A 19,423-nucleotide genomic window follows, 5' to 3' on the forward strand; every position below is an offset into this window, starting at 1 on the left:
CCCGCGGCGGGAAAGGCGGAGGCAGCGCGCGGGGAACTACAACCCCCGTGGTGCATTGCGGGAGGAGGCGGCGCGGGGCGTGGCAGGCAGCGTGGGTAGGCGCGAGAGGAGGGACCAGTGACTCGTGAGCGTGGAGAAACCATCTGACGGCTGCCGGTGGAGTAACACTCGTACACTTCCTCGTTAGTATAGTGGTAAGTATCCCCGCCTGTCACGCGGGAGACCGGGGTTCGATTCCCCGACGGGGAGGTACAAGACTTTTTGGGGTTTTTTTCCCTCCTTGTTGATGCGGCCTCTACCCTGGAGGCAAAAAGCAATTCTTTGCGAAATCGAAGCGGCTGCCAGGCGGCTGTTGGAAGAGTACCGCGACTTTAAAACAAGAAGCACAGAAGAAGAACACAGCCGGGGCCTGTCTGCCTCCCTGCTTCAGGCCTGAGGCAGCCGGGGGGCCGGCGGGGCGGCAGCAGGGTTTTACAAGCTCAGGTGCTTAACTGAAAGAACGTGTGGGGAAAGTATTTTCATACTTCAATGGCTCAAACAGCTGAACAGGGGGGTTAATTAAGCCTTCCAAAAGCATTCACCTTTTTTCTTAAACCAAGATGGGAAAAAACCCCCAGCCTCACCAAAACCTGTGAGGTAGAAACAATGGGAAGAGGGACAGGTCAAACGGACGTGGTGGAAGAGGGAAGATGGAAGGCCAAAGGCCGTCTCCTGGCCTGTGGTAACGCAGCCCCTCCTTTTAATCCTCAAAGCGAGGACTTCGGAGACCGGGAAGCCCGAGGCTGCTCCTGATCCCAACTCAAGCCTGTGCTTCCAGCCAGCAGGCCAGCGCCGTCTGCTGCACTAGCTAAGAGTACATTGCAAAATAACTGTGAGACTCCAGCATCCCTGCTTGCATTTACTTAGTATTGTCAGAAACGCTTTTTTAGGCACACCCCCTCCCCCTTTTTTTTTTCCAATCCTTCTGCCAAAAGGCATTATCTATTTACTTTTGTTTTAACATTTCAGCACAAGGTACTAAAAGAGATCTCCTCCCTTCCATGGGAGGTCATCAGATGCCGAGCAGTAAATGCGATCACCCAAATTTCTCTTTCTCCAAGTCAGGAAAGAGCACCACGGCCAATCACATGTCAAAGGGGTAAGAATTTAGGACAAGAGGCCAAGGCAACCCAGCCGTGAGGGGTGCAGGCTGTGCGTGCCTGGTGTTCGGCGCGGGAGGCCTGGACGGCCCTGCTCTGGCCTTGGCTTTGTGCGCTCAGACAGTTTCAATAAGATGAATTTGATGCCGTGACCCGAGCATTGAAAGCAAATTATTCTGTACCATGAGTGACCTCGCATCAACCATACAAACACAGCAGCAAGCACTCAAGTGAGGACATACACAAGAAAAATTATCTCTGTGTAGTAAGAGCTAAGATCCAATTTGACAGCAAAGTTTGGCAACAAAGGGCGATTACTCTTGACAAAACATTGCCAGAAGCCATGGACATGTAATGCTGAATGCAGAACCTAACCTTTGTCACCCTTACAAGTCAGTTCTCGAAACAGCATGTCTTCAGCTCATGTGCACACAGCCACGGGAGCAGTGCACCAGGAGCTGCAGGGAGCTGCAGGCACAGGAGGGATGCAAGGCTTGAGGTACAGTGCAAGACCAAGAGGTGCTTTCTGTGGGCTCACCAGCTGGTGGCAAAGCCCATGGGCCTCCTGAGAGCATCCTCCTGCCCCAGCTGTCCCATCTGGATGTGACCCTGAGATGGGAATGTGAGAAGCACATGAAGAAGAGGGGAAGTGACATGGAGCTTCGTCCACAGTGACACCCTGGAGCTTTGTATAAACCAGCTGGGCTAGAGCCACATGCAGGCAAGCCCAGGTAAACCCAGACAGGAGAGGAAGGGAGTTTCAGTAGGTGTATTGCTGCACATATTATAGAAAGAAGAAAAAATAACCCCAACATTTTTCCTTTTGCAATTTCTGAATTACCTCCCATGCCTACTTCCCTTTCTCAAAATCCACATAGCTATGTCATCAGAAACACAAGGAAACTGGTTTTGTTTAGTAGGCAGTTTATTTCAAAACAGAGAATGGACCATAAAATAAGATGTAAGAACTGTTTAGTAGTTCATATGTGTTGGCATCCAGTCAGGAAATTTCAGCTGTCATAAAACAATAAGGGATTAGAAAAGCAATTAATTCAAAACAGAAATATGCTGACAGTGCTTTGCAAGCATAAAAGAGTCTTGCAAGCAACTCCATACCTGCTTAGCTGGGGTTCCTGTTTTCAGATTAAGCTTTCACAGTACACAAGCAAACTACCCAAGAGGCAAAGTTTTGCTATAGATGTGCAGCTTCTAGATTGCCTGGAAGTCATTCTCATTTGTGCATGGGCAAAGGTAAAAGGAAAAGGAACAAGGAGCTCAGGGAGTTGAGCAGGGTTTTACAAGGTCAGCCTTTCTCCCCCTGTGGGGTACTTTGTTCTCACCTAAGTCTTCCCCAGGTCAGCTCAACCTCTTTCCCCTCCCTCCTGCGGTACCAAATCCTTCCCACGCTGTCGCACCCCACCTGGCAGCGTAGAACCAGCACTGCTGGAATGCCAGCGGCAATGCCGGCAAGCCCAGCCACAGCTGCCTGCACTGCCTCGGATTGCTGTGAGAATTCCGGTGTGGTCCAGGCTGGCTTCCCCGTGGGCAAAGTCCACAGGAGGCGTAAGGCAAGGGAGCCTCAGCAGGAAGCCTCCTGCAGTGTTTGAAGAAGGAAAGTTTGAATAAGGGCCAGCACTAATGAAATCTGGAGGAGCAAACACTGCTGTATTGCTAATAGAAATCTTGCCCTAATTTCTTCTTCAAATGCCCATTGAATTATCCACGTGCAGCTTTCATCCACATCTCTTTTGATGTTTCTAGTCATCCCACTTGGCTTGCCATCACGTGTGTGTTTTATTATCCTCACCTTATCAAACGCTCAGGGAGAGCTGTTATCAGCCTTGTGGCTGGGAGAGAAGGCTGTGGCCAAACCAGCAAGACAAGAACAGGCTGGAAAGTAAACTGCCGCTTGCAGCCTTGCTGATCACACAGCGTGGTAGCAAAGCAGCGCCCAGGGGAGGTCTGGACTGAAGCTTCAGCCTGAGCATGTTAACAGAATCTTGTTAAAGGATCTTGTTTAAGCATGTTCAAGCCCTGGGTACTGTGTAAGTCTCTATTCTGTCCTCTGTGTTGTATCCATATGTGTTTTTAAGTAAGTGTGTTTTATGTATGCTTAACTCTGCCACACGTTTTACTTAACCTTTGTCAAGAAGATTTTTGGAAGGCAAAAGATAGCTTGCAAACGTTGGAAACTGCTTTATGTCATTCATAATGACAAAACACAAACTGATGAGCACTGACAATCCTGGAAGTTTTATGTTGTTGGTTACTCTAAGGGCAAGGAAAAGAAGAGAGGACCCCCTTCTTAAACTTAATAACTATAGCAATAAATTCATGTTTTAAGCCTAGTTAAACATAAGTTCTCAGCAATTGCTCTAGGCAGTCCCAATGGGGAAACTTAAACAGAACCAGCTACTGCAAATATGCTAATTTTGTTCTCACTTAGAAGGAAACTAATCAATAAATAGGGAGATCAGGTAGAGCAGAGTAAAAAATGTTGCTATAAGTGGTCAGCAAGGGCTAATAGCAGGAGTAGACAATGGCAAATTGTTCACAAGCTTTCTTGCAGGTCAGGATATCCAACGTGTGATGAACTGACAGTTGAGGAGGATACAATCCCTCTACTCCACCTTGACTCTTCTACAGAGACTCCTGGTGCTAAACCTTTTGGCTGGTAAGAGGAGAGGTGAACGTGGTTGCCCCTCAGAAGGTGCTGAAACAATTTGTACCAGTAGCTGCTATAGGCTTCTGATCCGTACACATGGTGAACCACTGATCATATAAATAAAAAAAAAAGTATCCTGGAAGAATTTAATTTTAATTCAAGAAGTTTTAGCCTGTCATTGTTAGTATCCACTAACTGTTGGCCCTGAGGACCCCAGCAAGCTCTGCAGCCTTCTCCCTGCACTGAGGAGTCTGGCTGCCAGTGCCCCCGACCAGCCCTGTGATGGTACCAGCCCTGGATCAGCTCCTGGGAAAAGAGCTGCATGAGGATGACAGCTGGGCCATGGCTGTCCCCGGTTGCTGCCACTGTCCCTGTCCTGCCCGCCTTGTGCGGGTGCAGCAGGGCTGTGCCCTTGTTGGTGGCAGCATGGCCTCGCCAGCCCCCAAGGAGCAGCCCACTCCTGCGGCTCCCTGGCACACCAGTCGTCGCAGAGCAGGATGCAGATCTGTGAGCACAGCATGCCACCAAGAAGCTGGCAATTGAGTCTTTTCATTGAAAATTTCCAATGTCTTTACACAGGTCTCGGTCTTCAGGTGCTGCATGTTGCCGCAGCCCTGCTTGCGTCAGCGGAGCAATGCCAATCTAAGCCAGATGGGACACCGACCTACCCGCCAATTAAAAAATACCCAGGCCACCATCAGGCATTCGATCTCAATGCATGTTGTGGTTTTATGACTCCTCCAGACTAGCCTGGTGTGCTGGTTTTGGCTGGGATAGAGTTAATTTTTTCCATAGTAGCTAGTATGGGACTATGTTTTGGATTTGTGCTGAAAACTGTTGATAACACACTGATGTTTTAGTTACTGCTGAGCAGTGCTCACACAGAGTCAAGGCCTTGTCTGCTTCTCACCCCACCCCACTAGCAAGTAGGCTGGGGGTGCACAAGAAGCTGGGAGGGGACACAGCTGGGACAGCTGACCCCAAATGACCAAAGGGCTATTCCATACCTTATGACGTCATGCTCAGCATATAAAGCTGGGGGAAGAAGAAGAAAGGGGGGGACGTTCGCTGTGATGGCGTTTTGTCTTCCCAAGGAACCGTTACCCGTGATGGAGCCCTGCTTTCCTGGAGATGGCTGAACACCTGCCTGCCCATGGGAAGCAGTGAATTAATTACTTGTTTTGCTTTGCTTGCGTGCGTGGCTTTTGCTTTACTTATTAAACTGTTTTTATCTCAACCCACGATTTTTCTTACTTTTACTCTTCTGATTCTCCCCCCCATCCCACCAGGGGGAGTGAGCAAATGGCTGTGTGGTGCTTAGTTGCCCTCTGGGGTTAAACCATGACACCTGGCATCTTTCCAGGTAAATTAAATGTCCACTTTTTCTCCAGTAGCTCTTAACATATTGAGCACTTAATACTCGAGCATAATGATTTACAAGGAACTGTTCAGTTTTGTAGATGAATGACCAGTAATGGATCCAGTTTCCTGGGACAGATAGGGTGGAAAATATTTTAAAGCAATATCTTATTAATAGTTTATCTTGCATTTATTTTTGAGCAGCTTCAGAGCATCTATTCTATTTCTGTTTTTCTGAGAAAGACAGTTTCTCAGTCCTGTCTTCCCTGCAGAAGCCAACAGCCATTTCATACAGCTGTACTTCTACATGTCAGATGATCTGTTAAATATAATTTCCATCATCCTTCGTTTCATTTGGAGGGAATCTCTTTTGTAATTTTTTCAGTTCCTCCTTTCTTCTGAGTTTTAAAATACTTTTGCACAAGCAGGCTTCTTTTTTTTTTAACTTCCATGTTGCTAGACATCCACACAGCTTACACCATCAGAATGATTAGCCTCAGCTTTTAGGAGCTATGTTTAAGGTACCATAGAGACCTGATGTTCAGAGTCACTCATATTATTTCAAAACTAAAGCACCCCAAAATCACAATACACATTTTAAAATGTTAACCTACAACTTTGGGATACACTATTAAGTAACTAACTTTAAAATTGCCACTTGAACTGCCTGTATTTGCATTTCTACACAGTTATGACACAATTCATTTTTACCACTTCAGGGTGTGCAGTGTATTTTCTTCTCCAGAAGATGTTCCTTAACTGTACGCAGAGATCTGGCAAGCTCAGGGTGTCATCATCACAGGCTCACGTAAGGACAATTCCTGCCTCAAAACCAAAAATCCAGATGATACACAGTTAACTTGTCTGTTAATTTGATGCTAAACGTCTATTACACCACTTAGCCTCCTCAATATTTTGTTTTTTCTCAGATATTTCCTTTGCTAAAGCGTTTGAAATCTCCTGGATGGCAACACTTCCTCTTTCTGTCATGTTATTTCCATTTACCAACAGTGGGTTGCAGCACCCTTTTCCATCTAAGAAGCCTAGTGCACACAAAACTTTATTATACAGACAGAATTGCAGTATATGAAGAAATCATCTATGTTTTCTATGTATCTATAGGTATTATTAGCTTCATAATCTTCTCAATTATCAATTTTAAAAACATCTGCTTTTGGGTGATTGGGTCCTTTCTGTCCCATGAGGTACCAAACAAACAAGCTCATACTAAATTTTAAGCATCCAAGAATCGGCATTGAAACAAAAGGGATGGTGTATATGTTTCACACAAAGCATGTTCATAAGCACTTTGCTTAAATAGGATGCAGATGCTCATCTTCTTGCAGAATAAACTCCATGATCACAAAAGGGATTTTTGTCTCTGTTGTTTAATATCTAAAGCTTTCCAAGATGAGGTTTCATGTTTGTTTTCATAGGGTTCAGCTTTAAGTGACCTTTTCCCCAGAGATCAATACAAACTGACCTCTGGATAAACTCAGGGTACTGTTGTAGGGGTAGGAGTACTATTGAATCGCACCTATATCTGGTGCTGTCTTTCACCAACAGATGCACAGAAATACATCCATCTGCTCCCACTTCCACATGAGGCAATGGCTTCTGGTCAGTGTAACATGCAGTAATTAGGCTGCTTTTGAGCTCTTTGTCGGGCCAATAGTCTACATCTGTAGATCAGTAGGTTGGATTTCCCTTAGCTAGACTTGATTTTTTTTAGTTAGATTTGCTTCTTTGAGCCTTTTTTTGATTCTTCAGGGAGTTGGTGCAGAGCTTTTGCATGTAATTATCTGGATATTTGTCCCTCATGTCCAAATGCAGAGCAGGAATGCAAACCAGAGTAAGAACAAAAGTAGAAACTAAATAATTGTGCAGGAAAATACCATATTACCCAAAGGCTTCAGCAAAAAGCAGAAGTCTCATACATCTCATCTACAGATGTCTTTACTCAAGAATGGGAGCAAATAAATACTTACTAAACAGCAAAAGCTTCTATTACACTTTTGGAAGAAAAACTTAGTCATATGCTTTCCTCTTTTCAGTCAATATAATAGCATCTCTTGGTATAATTCTTGAGGTTGCAGAGGACTTGCTTATTTCTTCTGCCCGGTTTACTACATTCAGATCATCTGCAGCGTTCTGCTGTTAAGGCAGCACCAACCAATGGAAATTTTCACAAACCATTTGATTTTATACTTCGCCCCCTCTTATGTGTAGACTTGGAGTGTGATCTGAAGACTTGGCATTAGAGCAATGTTTATATTACTGCACATGCTTATGTGGTGTTGCCAGTCCCTCCAAATTTCAAAGGCTTTGTGCCTGGCACAGAAGAATCTTGTGTTTTTAAATTGGAATTTGCCTCTGTGACCCTTCTGCTAGACTTTGCCTGGCAGCAGCATTGGCTTCAACTTGTAGAGGTCAAGCTGGGAAAATGGAGTTATTCCATGCCAGTACTTAACAAACTCTTTTTCACAATAAGTAATGAAAGAGGTTTAAGCAAACAATACTTTATTATAGAGGAGAAAAAAATGAGAAAGGAAGCAAAAGAATTATCAAAAGAACCAAAGATAAATGCTTTCTCCAAAATCACTGGATGATAATGTAAGTCTTCATCACTTCTTAGTGAAGGGCTGTGAGGGTATGAACAGCAACCACTTGTTCACAGTTTGTTGTCCTCTTTATTTCTCAAACCCAGGTGTACCTTCACTTACCATCATTTAGGCTACTGGTTAACAAGTCCCACCATTTACTTTGCAGTGATGAGCTGCTCCCCGCAGTGCTCTTCATTAGTTGTCTCTGTTTGCTATTCCTTTGCCCCAGAGATCTCAGCTCCTTTGCAGGAATACCCACAAAGCCCACACAGTGTTCCTGCCGTAAAGGGAAGACTCCCTAAATAGATGTACTAGCAAACTTCCCCCTTTGTCTGTAATGGGGATGCCCCAAGCCTGAGAGCAGCTGGAGGCAATTACCACAGGCATAGTCAGCTTTTCACAACACAGACAGTAACTTTCATATTTCTCTCATAGTTGTTTTTTGTCATGGCTATTTCATAAGGCAGAAGTGCATTCCTGCCTCTCCCCCAACTTCTTGCATAACATTCAACATAACATGCAAACTGATTGAGTCTGCTATTCAGGTGGCACTCTCCACTAAAAACCTATGGAGCACTCCATCCATCCAGGTTTCTATGCCTGTGGTGCTCTCAGCAGAGGGATTGATCTTCTCCTCTTGGCCCACCATGCGTAACCTCAGCCAAGAGATGTTGCTACACCAGGATGCCTGTAGCCCTGCCCTTTCTGTGCAGGGATAGGTCCAAAACTGTGAATTAGGACCTTCTTGGGAAAAGCCATGCACCCAGAGGAAAAGGCTCCTGTGCAGGTTTGTGCAGAGCCATTCTGGGCCATGAACTGCAGACCTTTCCCCCTCTCCCCCTCAGCTTCCCTGCTGAAATAGGTGGGACACATCCCCAGCCCAAGGGAAAGCCTTGGGGCTGCATCCTCATTGCCTGAGACTGGTTGAGTTCAGATGGCCGAGGTCTGACTGAGATAATTTTTCATTGTACTCAGCACACAACATGAAGGAAGGTCCTTGCTGAGTTGTCTGGGACTATCTTCAGGAGAGAAAAAGGTTCAAGAACGCCCAAGAGATCAGAGCTGAAAACTCTGGCTGAACAAGAAGAGCATCTAGGTACAGGCAGGCCCTCAGGCGTGTTAAGAAATACTGCTTGTAACTGGTAGGACTCCTCTGAAGAGTGGGATCCTCTCATCTTGGGTGCTCACCGAGATGCCTGGGCAGACATCGCACAGCCTGGACTGAAGAAATAGCATAGATGGCTCTATTTAGCAGGAGCTGGTGTCATTTTGGGTCAAATGGTCTCACTAAGGGGAAATAATAAGTTTGAGAGACTTCTTCAGAAGACATGCTCAAATACAGTTATTTTGTAAGTGCCTGACTTCTGCAGGTCTCTGGCTGAAGTCCTGGGCAGCCCGTCCGATTGTCTAGGATCTAGTTTCAGGCACCCCAGGGTGGCTGAGGGGGCTGCGTCCCCTCAGTAGTTTTGGGAGGGCCATGGGACTTGGGATGTGTCAGGACCAGTGGTGAGACCTTCCTTCACCCATGCCCTCTGTGAGCCAGAAGAGCAAACAGTCAGCAATGAAGGATTTGGGCTTTTGTGAGGAATATGGCATGTGCCCCAGGCCCCCAGACCGGCACTTTTCACCCTCCTGCCCTCCGTTATCCAGGGCTGGGCTGTGGGGAGCACCGTGCGGGGCTGGCAGGGGATACCCCAGCCACCCTCCAAGGAGCCCACAGCCCCACTGAGCACTGGCCACCAAGGTGGGTCTCAGGAGCAGGGCAGATAGACCATGGGCGGTCTTGTGCCAAAATCGGGTATAACCCCTTAAAGCTTCCCCAGCATCTCTCCCCACCTGCTTTTTACGAAGCACAGCACAAAGCCTTCTCAATGTCATTCCACTCCCAGAATATAAAAATGAATATTTCTACTGAGAGTCAATAGATTTCTCTTTTCGGTGGTGGGGTTTTTTTTCTTTCTTTTTTTTTTCTCTTTTTTTTTCTGGCTGATTTGCCTCATTAGCTTACCAGCACCTCCTGGCAGGGTAAATTTTACACCAATGTATGGACTAACAGAGGGAGTCTAAAAGTCTACCAAACACCTCAAAGAAATGAACAAACAAGCAGGTACAGACATGCTGGGCAGACCATTTCCTCTGGGACAACAACATATGTCTTATCAAAAGGAAATCCTGCATATGACCTTTTGCACTGCACAGCCTCACTCCCAAAATTTATTAGAAGTAAGCAGCTACACCCAGTTTTGACTTCAGCTTGCATTTCATGTATGATTGCACCCCATGCCTGTTCCCAGCTGGCAGCAAACCGCAAACCACGGGGCGAATCCCCGTGCACACACAGAGGTGCTGGAAGTTAAATTACCCTTCCGGGACTCGCGCCCACTGGCAGGTGAGATTTTCCAGCCATCAGTCCAGCTCACAGGGCACGCAGTGCTTGCCCATCTTACGCTGCCAATATCCAGCAGGGTCTCGCCTCCCCAGATTTTCCTCCAGTTAAGCTCTGGGGCACCTTGAATGTCTGAGACAGTCCAGTGAGGGACGTATTCATCCAGTCTTTCTTTTAAATAAATATTTCCTACCAAACCCTAAAAAGGAGGAAGCAATATTGCCAGACAAATACACAAAACAATACAAGAGGCTTGGCTGGACATACTTACTTTTGTTGCTAAAATATGTAGCTGGACAATAGCCATGGCAGGCTTCAACCCAAGTAATATGAAACAGGTTGCATGTTTATGTGAAGACATTGATAAAAGCTCAGGGAATGTATTTTTAAACATTTTTTAAAATAGATGTCTATAAAATCACAAGTGGTCTGGCGAAGATGAACTGGGAATGGTTATTTATTGTTCCTCATAAAAGGAGAACTAGGAGACACCCAATGAAATTTTTGGCAAGCAGGCAATCAAAAGAAAGCACTTTTTCATGCAGTTAAATGAGTTAAATGCAGCCATGTAAACTATGAAACTCATTGTCACAGGATGTCATGGACACTGGGAGTATAAACAGGTTCAAAAGAGTTAAACAGTCGTGAAGCCTAGATCTAACAGTGCCTTTAAAATGTTTCTGAGTGGATGCAGCTTCCAACTCCTGAAATCTATAAAGTGCAGATTTCTATAACCTGGGAGATTATACCAGGGGAAAAATCACTCCATACTTCATCTTTCTTACGCTGTTCTCCTTAAACAGGGAGAAGGCACCGAGTGAGGTGGGCCCTTGGTTTGGCCTGCTTCTGGAGGGCTCTTATTCAATTATGTTCTTAATTAGATATATTGGTTTTGTCCCTGGCAGGCTGTACATCCTACGAGGTGCTTGTTCGGACTCAGAAGTGTAGTGTCTGGCTGGAAGGACTGTGACAGGTACGCACCCCCCCTCCCCTCGATAAATACCGGGGCTTTTCGCATGGCAATCACCGGCCTGTCGTACCACATTTTCGCGCCTTTTGTGCTCTGCCGCGGCAGGGGGAGCAGGAGAGGCGGGACCCCTCAGTCACCAGACGGGGTCTGCAGCCAGTGAGGCGCCTTGGCTCGGAGAAGCTTCTAGATCATGACCAGGTATGACCACAGCTCAGATCCGACCCAGGGTATAAAAGGGGCGCTGCCAGAGACCCCCTTTGAGCGTGGTCTTCTTGGAGCAGTGTGCCTGTGTTCAGGACCTCTCCCCTCGGATTGGGACGCCGCCTGAGGAAACTTCCCAGGGTTGAGTGCTCTCACCTCCTTTGGTGAGTGATTTCTTCCGGATATATATCCTTGAGTGAGCCCTCACACCCCCACGCACCCCGGGTGAGCGATTATATCTTCTGGGTACCCATGAGGGAGAGAGAGTCTCCCCCTTTGTGAGTGAGTGTGTGTGCGCACTTTGGATCATCATTCTTGTGTGTATTGCCGTGTAGTTACAATACCCCGACCTTGAACCTGTTATGTGTTAAATGTTATCAGATTGTTGATTGATTGAGGTTTACCCCTGTTTCTCATTGTTTTCTGAATGTGGTTTCAGCTGTTTTGTGAAATAAAGTTGTTTGAGCTTGTCCCTCATTTGAGTTAGTTTCAGCGTACCTCCATGACAAGGACACAGGGCTGCTCAACGTGCGTCTTGTCACAGACACCGACTGGGATTTAGGAGAACATGGTACATGTCCAGGCTCTGCCACAGACACCTCGTGTGGCTCATTTCAAAATTTTTGCTAAATGAGAGTAGTTTCCCCTTGCCTATCTTGTGATTTTGACTACAAAGCTTTGTGGGGAAGGCGTATGGACTATACACAAAACCTAGCATCGTGAGGCCTCTGCAGCCTGTTTGGATACAACTAATTTAAGATGCAAGAGAACATGGAAAGGAAAGAAATCACTCTAGCTTCCTCCCCTGATGGGAGGAGGGTGGAAGGTAGGAAGAGAAGACTATTACCACGGGGCCCTCACACTTTGTTATGTCAGTATTGCTTTCCCAACGGTATGGAAGAGGTTGCCACATCAGAGAAACGAGCGTGCACAGTTTCAGGCCAAGATGATCTCCTTGGCAGCAGTTAGCGTGACAGAGCGCTAGCCCATTAGCAAAGATTACAAATATTTTTAATTCCACATTGTGACTCATGTTCTGTCCTTCAGTCGCTTGTTTACGTTGCTAAGTAAATATCAGTTACAAGAGGAAATTTTTACTTTGAATTTCCAAATAATTCTTGTTTTTTGAAGGTAGTAAATTAATTGAAAAGATGTTGCCAGTTGCAGTCTGGCAGTTCATGCCCCTGCCCTGGCCACTGTGCTCAGGGGGCTGGAGCTCTCCCAATCTTCAAGGAGTAGGGTCAGGCAGTGGCACTAGGAGCCAAGAACTTACTGGGTTTGCTTGAGGTTTTGTTAGGAAGCCAAGCTTGTGCAGGCCTGATTTGGTTGATCTAGACTTTTCGGCCATTGTTTGCAGTTTATGATGAAAACTTTTGTGTAAAGAGTTATTTAACTCCATGAAAATTGCGGTGAAGATTGCTGGCCATCCCTGTAATGGTGACCAGTTAACAAATATTGCTGTAATTTCCAAACTCTGTTTTGCCAGCAGATGACACTTGTTTGTCCCAAGAGTAGTTTTGTACTAACAGTGCTTAACTCCCTGTAGTACAGTTCTCTTCTCATGGGGAAGCTGTAGAGCATTATGGTACATGAGACAGAGAAGAGAGAACACATTTCGAGCTGTGTTTTGCTCACAAAACAAAACTAGCCATGTTAACCTCACCACCACTTTGGGCCCCATGAATCCGCAGATAGACTAGTGATATGTTGGATAAGGACAGATCATGTGAAGCCAAGTTGCACCACGTGCAGGCCGATCGCCTGTCGTGGGCAGCGGCAAAAGCTCACGACTGGAGGATGAGCCAAGGAGCAAGGCAAGCGAGGCACTCTGAAGGCCAGGCTGGAGCCTTGCTTTGCAGTGTTGAGGCTGAATGTATCCAGAAGTTGAACCTCAATATTAAAAGCCTGAAACCAAACTGTTCCAACAATGCCAAGGGCTTTTGGGATCTGCTCAATCTCATCCAGTGCCACTCTTGCTATCTGCCGCAGTAGCTTAGCTTGTTACCCAGGAAAATCCTTTTGTAAGAGTAGACTGGGAACCCTTAAGAAAGAAAGACTGCATTTGCAACATTCGACCAGACTTTCTAGACTTATCTCCTCAGAAATCTACTGCTGTGGAGTGGTGACACCTAATGGTAGGGACACAATGCAAGACAAGGATACAGCAGGGGTGCAAATGAGCTAAAAAAACTGTGTCACTCTCCATGGATACGAAGTAAATGTCGGGATATCTTCTATGACTTACACCCCCAGCTATGCAGAATTTTAATGCAATGTCTCCTTTTCAGTCTTCGCTATCTCAGTGTAATGTACCATTAAGATCTGCTCATGGAGACTTCATTTCAAGTTCTGATATTATACTAGCCCTTTCCCCCTCCTGTGTTATTCTCTGCTCTGCTGACTCTGGCCTACCCTTTTTATTAAATCCTGCAATTTGTAGCTTGTCTCAGAGCAGCTTGTTCAGATTAGACTTGCCTAGGGGCTAGTTTAAATTGCTCACATGACTTCTCGTAAGAAACATTACACACATGTTAAATTCATGAGCCAAAGTAGGCTTGTGTGTGGAGTGCTCACCATTTCCCTTTGCCCTTTCCAGGTGGCTTTTTCCTCATCTTTCCACACCTTTCCCACATTCCCCTTTGCCTCTCCCCACCGCCCTTCCATGCCTTTGTATGGAAAGAAAGAGAACCTCGTCTCTGTAGAATGAGACACAGCAATCCAGTCTGACTATTTAAATATTCAGGATTGGAATCTGTCCCTATAAAACCTGTTTGTAGATAATTGTAATACAGTATGCAAACATAGCTGAAATGTGGAAAGAGAGCAGAGGGAGCCATTCACATATCCAGTGCATTAATACAGGAAGGAGGCATTTTTGCCTCTGGTTCTGGAAAGCACAAAGCAAGAGTGGTTGTTCCCACTTAAATTTTGTTTCAGATTGCCCTGTATTGCTCTCAGTGCAGAGAATAGCAGTCTTCTGCAGTCCTACTCAGTCCTATTCCTGGTCAGTACAACCCCAACGTGTCTTCCAGAGCTGAGAGCGGGACTCCTGCCACTTTGATTACTGGGGTACCTTTCCTGGAAACAGCATCCCTAGAGGGTCACACCCACTTAGAGCTCTGTTACTCTGCTATGTCAGGAATACAGCCTTCTTCTAACTTTGGCTTCTTCTAGCTCTTTGCTGGAAGGCTAGCAGGTGGTCAGTATGCTGGTGCGGGCAGACAGGTTTGTTTGGCTTGGAGGTGAGCATCTACAAAACAAAATCACTCTCAAGTGTGTCTGAGACTAGTCACAAATGGGGGGTGGGTAACAACAAGCTATGCTTAGCCCAGCTGCTGTGAGCTGAAGAAATGATGCTCAGTAAAATTAAATTAAAATAAGTAACTGGGAAGGCAAGAAAAATCCTACTAGTGCCTGTGTTGAGGGGAAGGCTGTGACATTTTGCCCTCTTTAGGCATCATGGAGGAGAGCCATAATGAAGCATTTCTTCTCAACAAGAGGAAAACCATCTGGTAGATTTCACACCTCCTTAGATGCCAGGTAGTTCAAACATGAGACACTACCAGGCCTTCCTAGTTCCACCTCACACAAAACTACTGCTCCTGCTTGTAGCTACTTAACAGACTGTGGCTATTGCAAGTGCAAGTGGCAGTACGGCAATGCAATTAAGCCAGTCGTCTGTTCCAGCTAGCAGAGCATGATCAGGCTGTTTCCATGGTGGGGAGAGCTGGCTGAAGGAATGACACAGCCACACTGTTTTCCCATCTGGATGTAATCTGAGCTGTTAGCGCTATGTAAAACTGGATGGTGAATGGTTTAGAGGCTGGTCCTGAAGGACCACGTCTCCCTCCATGGACCTCCATGTAAACTTAGATAATTGGCAACATTTTTCCTGAAAGTCTATAAATGTGTGCCCAGGACATGAGTCATTTGCAGCAGAAGGACCTCAGCTGTGCAGCACCCTCGTCCCAGCAGCCTGCCGGACCTTGCTGGTCTGTGGTAATGCTTACCCAGCTGGTATCATGCCTGGATTCCCCATCTGAATCAGCTGCCCTAGGCAGACTGGGAAGCTGCTATGCACTTTTTGGTCCTTTGGTCTAAAGCTCTTCCAAAGTTAAAATTCAATTACAGGGAGTTCCCCTCCTGGGAACCTTCCTGCCCCATTCCCAGGGCTGGAGGACCTCTGCCAGCCTCAGACCTAGACCCTAGACCTGTCAGCCCTCTTGTACCCTGTACTGTCCTGCTCTTCCAGCCTCCTTGCTAACCCAGGGTATTTCCCCAGCACTTCAAGAAATGTAGTCCAGAAGAAATCCCCATCCTTCCTACAACAGACTGCTGTCTGTGTGGCGCAGAACTGCAGGCTGCTTGCCTTCACTCCACACCTCTTTTTGTTTCCCATGGCCTCTTCCTCCACAAACTTCCCTGTGATCTTTTCTGTAACTCCATTGGGGCCAAATGCTTCCCTTTACTGAGCTGTGGAGAAACCCCCACCCGTTCTGAAAACCGTTCCCATAAACGAATTTCCCCTGGCACTCCCACTCCCATTCCTTTCCACTGTAAAGAGCCTCTCCTTTTAAATTAATTACTGGAAATTATAGAAAGTTCATTTTCATACAACCAGCCAAGGACATACATGTCCCAAAACAACGTGATTCAGGGCAGCAAAGGTTCTTCCTAGAAATTTTTCAGTGCTTGGTTACACAGATATTTGGGTTAAAACAGTAAAGTCACAAGTGCTTTCCTTAGATAATATATGATGTCATCGGACAATGAGGACCCAGATATGCACATAATTGCTGACAGTAAATATCTACTTACTGTTAGTGTGCCTTAAAAGTATGTGCTTACTTGCTTTGCCCACACACCCACTGGGGGTCCTGGGGTGCTTAGCCATGGCAGCGACAGCAGAGCAGTGGGTTGGAGCAACTCCACAGTAGGTAGAGAGCTACTAATACTAAAGGAGGGTAGCTTACCTTCTTCAAGGAAAACAATCCGATTTAAGGCTGTTACAATTTTAATCTAAAACATACAAAACATATTCACCTAAAATTGGACATTATTTATTAGTGAATAAAAGTAAACAGTAACTTAATGCAGCTGAGGCAGTAGGTCACATGCTTTCCTGGCATGCTTGGTTGTAAAAGCAATCTGGTGTATTGCATCGCAACGTACTCAGAAATGCCTTTCTTATTTATTGTTGTATTAGTGATTCTTTATTTGGACTACACAAAGCTACTACACAAAACTATACAGAGAAGACTAAATTCTCTGCCAATATAAATCATGTTAGAAGGAGATAATTTCCATGTACTGACACCCTGCCCAGTCCAGCCTCAACCAGCCTCAACCTGATGATAGCCAAGTGATACCATGCAGATGTGGGACTTTCTGGCTATATTTGGTGTTAGATAGTTGAATATTTCATAGAAAATTGTGACTGCATTTGCAACGTGTCAGAAAGAACTTTTGAAGAATTTAGGTTTCCAGGTTATACACAAAAGCTGGCTGAGAATTCATAAATGGAGTCAGCATCTACATGGAAAGAAGACAGTCTTCAAAGAGCCATACATCTTGTACTGAAGTACAGGCAAAAATATTCTTAATGTCTTTACAGTGTTATTATTAGATGCCCCTTTAATTAACGTTCATGAATATGAGCAATGCAAATTATTTTGTTTAGATTTTTTATTTACTACATGACTATTGCACAAATTACAGAACACCCCCCCCCCCTACTTTTCCTTATGGACATCTCTCTGGAGAGACATACTATTACAATTTCCAATTCAGTACATATTGTTGTGTACATCCAAAAGATTTATATCCTAGTCATGTTTTTATTGGATGTACTGACTTATTTGGCTTTGATGCTGTGTTCTGTACATAAAAGTATTTTATATTTTGATGTCCTGATGGTGGCAGTAGGAGATTTTACAACAGAGTTTGCAGAAATCAATGATCCAGCAGTAAACAGCCCATTACGTCTTCAAGAGAAAAGCTGCCTAACACATCGTACCATTACTTATTTTGTTCTCTCCATTCAAACACAACCCAAGTGATACATTCTCATTTACACACATCAGATAAATAACCAGGATTTATGAGCTCTTCAAGAAGCACTGATAGAAGTGAGCTATTGCCTGAAACACAGAAATTTCCCTCCACAAAGTTTTCTTGAGAGGAGAAAGGAAGAAGCGTAAAGGAAGAGGAAAGCTGCAGACAGAGGACCCCTATCCGTGCCCTTTGGATAGCAGAATACACCCTGCACCAAACATCTCCACGAGCACTTCGCTGTCTGTGTCAGGGTATTCATCCTGCCCTTCCTTGGGGAACAAATGGAGGTTATATCCATGATGATCAGAGGCCATCTGTTGGTGACAGCAGGCGAGCTGTCATCACACATGATTCGTGTAGGAGGCAGGAGCAAACCTCCTGTGTTGCAGACATGCAGCACCGAGCACATGCTCTCCCAATGTTCTTACCTGCTTCACAGCTTGCTGCAGCCGGGTGCTGTGAAAACAAGACCTTTTTTCCCCTCTGTCTCCTCTTGCTGTGTTCTCTGTGCTCTGGCACCGTGTCTAACTTCGCTCACTTGATCCCCCGTCCATCAGGGACATGAGATGGCTGGGACATCTGTAGCCTGGACTGGGTCAGCCCCGGTACCCAGGCTGGGCATCCCCAGCAGCACCAGCCCTGCTCAAAGATGGGAGAGGAGACACACTGGGTCCTTCACCACCCAGGAGGGGCAGCAAGGGTGGCTCTGAGCTGTGCTGGTGACTGTGGCAGTGTGAGGATCACAGGTAGCAAGGGGCACCACAGCTGGCCATGGTGGGGCCCTGACGTCCTGGCATGCCACTAGCAGAGGCAAAGACTGTCTTGGTCCTGCAGACCTTATGGTGCCAATGTATCCATGACGTAATTAGAGAAGGGCTAAAAAGACAAAAAAGCAGGGAAGCACAGGTACAAACATGCCACGAAGGGACATGAGTGGGTAGATGCATGGTCCCTGCCTCTGCTGCCCTCTCCTTCATTTGGCTTGCGGCTGACACAGCAGCCATGTTAACTAGGAGCGATTAACAAGAGACTTAAGCAGCTCAAGAAGTCTGCCAGATTTTTTGTCCTTAAAAATTAAACAGCAGTAATTAAAAGTGGTAATAGGGCTTTAAGAGACATTAAAAAGAAAAAAAAATCTCTTTCCACTGAACTGCCAGAGACTCCTTAAAAATTATGTTACAGGAAATGAATGCCTGGAAGTGGAGCAGAATGGATATATTCACTACTCATATCGCAGAGGCAGACTCTGCTGCACGAATCCTTGGGAAGAGAAGTTATGAATGCCAATAGCTTGATCCTTATCCTGCACTTACTGTGGTGTAAAGGAGGAGCAGCTCCACAGGGAGCTCAGGGAGTTAAATCAACTCTAAAACTGATTTGCAAGGACCTGAATCACTCTGTCTTGTGCTCAACCCAGAATAGTGAGCTGAGATTGTAAAACTGTTGCCGTGGCTGTTGTTAAAAAAGTGGTCTTGAATAAAACTGGGATACTATTGAAAATTAAACCAAAAAATGTAGTAGGACCTTAATAACTGAGAGCATGCACCAGCTATTGTTTCACAGACTGAAATTGTAAACCTGTGTTAAGGCTATCAGAAAATGAATTTGGAGCATTAAAAATTTCTAAAGCCTTTTGAGTCCCTAGAAAGATCATTACTAGGCAACGTATTGCTGTAGTTCCTGTCACAAGGCGCTGAGATGGTACAGACCCGACTTCATATCAGCCGAGCTCCCTCCACCCTCGCGGTGCAGAAGAGGGAGCCTACTGCACACTTCAGTGCCATAAAGTGCCTTTGTGCGAGAAGATCTTTGCCACCGCGAGGAGCATCAAGTCAGCAGGAGTCTGCTGAGGCACGTGGGGTGGGAGGACTGAGATCTCCAGTTATCAGCATCCCTCTGGTTGAACCACAGACAGCCTGGTTATTTCCCACATTTGCTAATCAGTGTAGCTTTGACCTTTCCCTTAATGCAAGTTAGCACTTTTTCCCTCTATTTAGCAGGTTGAATCTGACTCAGAATGCCCCATGGGAAACACTTCAAATGAAC

General features: G+C 45.7%; 1 non-coding gene across 1 annotated transcript; it reads left to right on the forward strand.

Annotated features, from left to right (window-relative positions):
- The first annotated feature begins 177 nt into the window (after positions 1 to 177).
- On the forward strand, positions 178 to 249 carry TRNAD-GUC (transfer RNA aspartic acid (anticodon GUC)). The gene has a single exon. It is a non-coding gene; the product is annotated as a tRNA-Asp (tRNA).
- The last annotated feature ends 19,174 nt before the right edge of the window (positions 250 to 19,423 follow it).

This window comes from Ciconia boyciana, chromosome 1 (assembly GCF_034638445.1).
Source record: "Ciconia boyciana chromosome 1, ASM3463844v1, whole genome shotgun sequence".
Taxonomy (NCBI): Eukaryota; Metazoa; Chordata; class Aves; order Ciconiiformes; family Ciconiidae; genus Ciconia; species Ciconia boyciana.